Source organism: Charadrius vociferus, unplaced genomic scaffold, assembly GCF_000708025.1.
Source record: "Charadrius vociferus isolate BGI_N301 unplaced genomic scaffold, ASM70802v2 scaffold1284, whole genome shotgun sequence".
Lineage (NCBI taxonomy): Eukaryota > Metazoa > Chordata > Aves > Charadriiformes > Charadriidae > Charadrius > Charadrius vociferus.
In genome coordinates, this window is record NW_009648060.1 from 79,583 (window position 1) to 85,178 (window position 5,596).

Genomic DNA, 5,596 nt, shown 5'->3' on the forward strand with positions numbered 1-5,596 from the left:
AGAAGCTGTGGCTGCCCCATCCCTGGAGGTGTTCAAGGCCAGGTTGGACGGGGCTTGGAGCAACCTGGGCTGGGGGGAGGTGTCCCTGCCCAGGGCAGAGGGGTGGGACTGAGTGGTCTTCAAGGTCCCTTCCAACCCAAACCATTCTGTGATTCAACGATTTATTTTATTGCTGGCTGTTCTGTACCTGCACATCAATAAAACATCTTATACTGTCAAAGCGACCCACACAAACACAACTATAACCCGTTTCTGCTAGAGGCCCGACTGCAGACTGGTAGTTTCTGGAAAGGAGCTCGTTGGGTGAGCAGTCCCAGCAGGGCAGCGCAAGGATGGAGCCAGTGCCACAAATCCTCCCTCAGCCTGACCCACGAGACTGCCCAGCAGATATCAGGACGGGGTGATGGAGAAGGAAGAACACTTTTCCTTTCTCCTGTATCAGCTCATCTTCTGAGTTCACACAGCAAAAAGCAAGAAGGGGGGGGGGGGGGGGAAATCTTTTGTGCATTTAATTCAGCATCTAATTACTTTGTATAAATTAGTTAGCTGCCTTCCACCTAAGATTGAACATGTAATAGCCTATGAATCACATCTCTCTTACAGGATATATTGTGCCATTTATATGTAAAAATGCTTTATGCAAGGCACCCTGTGGACTAGGGATATTAATTTATACCACAGGCTCTGGGAGATTAAGTGAAATTAAAGAAGATAAGGAGATAAGACCCTACTGCTGATCAATGCTTCTTAATGAGGAACGTGCTCTATGTGCATTTTAAGGTGAAATCAGCCATCAGCGTCTACGCAGCCGTAAGCTCCGTTGGTATATATGAAGATGGTATACATTAAAACCCCACTGGTTGTAACAAAGACTCTCCGGTTGACACCACTGGAGCTGTTCACTTCCACCTGCTTTCCTGGCTGCGCGCTCTGTACGCTTTTAAATACTCCCTTTAATCTGCCCAGATTAATCCCGGGCACACAGACCCACGCAGACAATATTCCTCACTGGAATCTTGATTTTTCCTCCTTCCAGCGAGCCACGAGAACTTTTTCTGGCAGCTCTTCCAGTCAATCCCTATTTATTTCCTGCCAGTTTGTGAGCGCCACGGAGAAGAAGGATGAGGACGCTCATGCCACGCTCTTCGTGCCTGAAAACAGGCACACGCACCCCGATTTCCCTAACGAGGCGGCGACACCCACTCCAGAGGCTTCTAACTCGCTTTATGAAGAGCACTCATCATGCGTAAGGTATTCCACCCAAAGGACGGGGCGCAGCAGCCACGGGCAGCGGCTGGGGAAGGAGCTAAGGAGTCGCACCGGGAGATGAGGTTCCTCCTCCCGAATCAGCACTCCGCAGCTCCAACAGCACGGCGCTGTTTTCATGTTTATGCTCCGTCCTGACCAGCTCCTCCTCGCTACTTAAAAGAGAACAAAACATTACTTACAGTCTAATTTTAAGCTCGCGCCCTGGAGCCCGAAACTGAATTCATTTCCATAGATACCGAGTGGTTTTACCAGTACAGTGGAGCTAATTACCTCTTCTCCCCCTCTCTCCATTATTGCTGTCACCTCCCGTAGGGACAACACAGAAGCGATGTCCCACCCTCTGAACGCAGCACGCAGCAGAAACCCAGAACTGTCGGGGAGAAGACGGTAAACGCTCCCTCAGCATCTCAAATACTACCAAGCACATGAAAATAACCCCTAACGCAAAAGCGTTTGGTGAGAAACCAAGAATTACCCGGACTGCGAGAAGTTTAATCTATTATAGACGCCTGAAGACAGAGGGGCTGAACTCCAGGAGCGCACGTTTATCAGGCGTCAAGAAACGCCGAAGCCATCCCGTGGTGATTTTTTTCCACGTTGAGTTTTTATACATCTGCTTAGAAATTCTCTTTCGATTAGCGATCAGGGAATTTAGAGCGGCATGAAAACACGGCGTGCTTTGTGCGACTCACGTTATAAAACCAGAAGGATTCTCAAGTCACTAGAAACGACCGCTCCAGGTGCGATCCCTCATACGTGCGTGTCGGTGGATGCCTACACCGTCCTGGCGATATTCTTAGGAAAGGTGGGATCAATTTACTGTGCAGGCATTCAACCACGAGCAGCCAAAATAGACAGTTTAATCCCAGTGCCCACAGAGACGCGTGTGTGTACCAGTATAACCATGTTCTTTCTCTCCAACAGCACTGGTCTGGCGCCTGGGCGAGCAAGTAGGAACATCCAAGTCTTCCTCTGAATGAATTTGTAAAGAGAAAAACTAGGAAGAAGAAAACTTGAGAGGTGCGATACGCGCAGTGACTTTCCACCCTGGGCTGCAAACACATTTACAACAACCCTACAAAAATATACTGGAATAGATATACAGCATTTGTTCAATAATCCCCTCTGCTGGATCATTGTCACCAGAAAAAAAACCAACGATGCTCAACACAGGCGTTTGACAACACAGCTCAGACTCTCCAGGATGGAGCTAGAAGCCTAATTTTCCTCCAAAAAAATTAATTAGAAAAAATCAAAAGATTAAGCCATCCCGTGATTTAATGGCATCTCTTCAAACAACAGCACTGCCTGCAATCAGAACACAACGGCTCCCGAGCAGGGAGACCAAAAATGGGAATAATGCATCACAAGTGGGGGGAAAAAAAGAAGTCTAAATGATGCAATAAAAAAAAATAAAGCACGTCTTTTCAGAAACTACCGTTAAACAAACGAGGGGCCGCATTTTGCATTCATTATCATTCCGCTAGCAATTCCTTGGAGACTGCAAGCCAGCCAGCGTTTGAGCACACACACTAAAAGAGGATGAGGAAAGAGGATTTTAAGTAGGTCACCAGTAAATATGATCATGATGGATCTTCGTTGTTGTTGGTTTTGTTCGCTGTCAGCCACTGGAGTCCTTATTTGAGAGCAATGCTGGAGAAGAAAAGACTTCACGCAACAGCGGTGAGGTGGGCAGCGCGTCCAGAGGAAACTGTGCGTTACCTTTCTGAAACGGGGCCCGTAGCTCTGACGCGGGCCAGGCTTCCCAGGCGAGCTCGCCCACAGAGCTGCGGGGGCATCACCACCGCCACTCGCCGAGCAGAGCTGCCACCTGGGCTCCCAGTATGGGACTGGGGATTTCGAGGTAGCTTCTCTTCTCCGGGCTGACCCCCCCCAACTCTCCCAGCCTGTCCTCCCAGCAGAGGGGCTCCAGCCCTCCCAGCATCTCCGGGGTCTCCTCTGGCCCCGCTCCAACAGCTCCGTCTCCTTCTTGTGCCGAGGGCTCCAGAGCTGGAGGCAGTACTCCCAGTGGGGTCTCACGAGAGCGGAGTAGAGGGGCAGAATCAAACTCAAAGCACTCCGTCCTGCCCCAGTCCCCTCCCTGCCCGGGGAGCTCGTTCTGTAGTGTGCTTGGAGGTGGGAAAAAGAAGAAAAAAAGACAGAATTGGGAAGAAAACCAAACTGTCCCTCTGTTCCATGAGCTCTGGGGTGAACTGTGTGTTTGCGTAAAGACAGGACAGAAGAGGAATCGGAAAAGGAGAGGGAGAACAGCCACAGCAGGAGAGGGAGGATGGGCCATGGCAGGAGAGGGAGGATGGCCATGGCAGGAGAGGGAGAATGGGCCATGGCAGGAGAGGGAGAATGGGCCATGGCAGGAGAGGGAGAATGGGCCATGGCAGGAGAGGGAGAATGGGCCATGGCAGGAGAGGGAGAATGGGCCATGGCAGGAGAGGGAGAATGGGCCATGGCAGGAGAGGGAGAATGGGCCATGGCAGGAGAGGGAGAATGGGCCATGGCAGGAGAGGGAGAATGGGCCATGGCAGGAGAGGGAGAATGGGCCATGGCAGGAGAGGGAGAATGGGCCATGGCAGGAGAGGGAGAATGGGCCATGGCAGGAGAGGGAGAATGGGCCATGGCAGGAGAGGGAGAATGGGCCATGGCAGGAGAGGGAGAATGGGCCATGGCAGGAGAGGGAGAATGGGCCATGGCAGGAGAGGGAGAATGGGCCATGGCAGGAGAGGGAGAATGGGCCATGGCAGGAGAGGGAGAATGGGCCATGGCAGGAGAGGGAGAATGGGCCATGGCAGGAGAGGGAGAATGGGCCATGGCAGGAGAGGGAGAATGGGCCATGGCAGGAGAGGGAGAATGGGCCATGGCAGGAGAGGGAGAATGGGCCATGGCAGGAGAGGGAGAATGGGCCATGGCAGGAGAGGGAGAATGGGCCATGGCAGGAGAGGGAGAATGGGCCATGGCAGGAGAGGGAGAATGGGCCATGGCAGGAGAGGGAGAATGGGCCATGGCAGGAGAGGGAGAATGGGCCATGGCAGGAGAGGGAGAATGGGCCATGGCAGGAGAGGGAGAATGGGCCATGGCAGGAGAGGGAGAATGGGCCATGGCAGGAGAGGGAGAATGGGCCATGGCAGGAGAGGGAGAATGGGCCATGGCAGGAGAGGGAGAATGGGCCATGGCAGGAGAGGGAGAATGGGCCATGGCAGGAGAGGGAGAATGGGCCATGGCAGGAGAGGGAGAATGGGCCATGGCAGGAGAGGGAGAATGGGCCATGGCAGGAGAGGGAGGACGGCCGTGGCAGTAGCTGCCTCCTCTCAGATGCTGCTCTCTGCCCCGTGCTGGGAAACCAAAGGACACGCCGAGGCAAGAAGAAGAACGTCACTATGTGGATATGCGCCCAAACTGCGGTGGCTGCTCAAACCCCAGAAGAAGGACAACAACCCAGCAAGCAGAGCCGCAGCATCTGCCATTTTCCGCCTCTTCACCACAGAGCGGTCTGCGGTGCTCTCTCGCTGAAGTCCAAGTGCAGTGCACATGCTGGATCCCAGATGCTGCCCTGTCTGGCACAGGATGCCGCTGGCTTCAAAGCAAGACCACCACTGGAAGCTTCTCAGGTCCCATGGTTGTGTGGCTCCTTCCCCTCTGGCATACGAACACCGCACTCTGCCAGCCTGCACGGGTGACTGGCACCGACACGCTTCAGCTGGAGAGGGAGCTTCGAGAGGGGAGAAAGGAGAAAACAAAGGGGAAAAAGATATTCCCAAATATTCTGCAAAAATTGGCTTGTAGTTGCGCGAGCAGGAAGAAGGGACTAGTTCGGGTTTGTTGTCTGATGCGCAGGAGTAATGCTATTGTAACGCTATTTCAAACCCAGGTTTATATCCTCTTCAATTCTGCCTTCTGAAGCGCAAACGAGCAGATTGTCTCTAAAGGTGGAGTGCTGAGCAGTCTGCGAGCTGGCAGAGCGCTGGTTTCCTCGAGCTCCTCGGGGATCTCAGCGGAGATGGACACTTTAGAAAACGCTGCTCCTCGAAAGTTTCAGCATTTCAGGAGTTTTCTGTTCCTGGAGGACTTCTGGCTCTTCCCCACGCCCGGCACGTACCTGGAGCTCCTTCTGCTGCAACTTGCCCCACGAGGGGAAAAAATAAAAAGGCCCATGAAAATAGACAAGCTCAAACACCTTCGAGGCAGAGCGCAATGTCGGAGGGGATCTGAAGGGGGAGGCAGCAGGTGCTATTTGGGCTTTTCCTAATCTGGTTTTGTCTCATCTGCATTGCATTCCCCTCTCAGCGCTGCAGCTAAACGAAATCCTTGAAGG

General features: G+C 52.9%; 1 protein-coding gene across 1 annotated transcript in view; it reads right to left on the reverse strand.

The window, feature by feature from the left end:
- Positions 1-5,596, reverse strand: part of MYO1D (myosin ID) — a 141,203-nt gene that overhangs the window by 46,412 nt on the left and 89,195 nt on the right. The gene's annotated exons all lie outside the window — the stretch shown is intronic.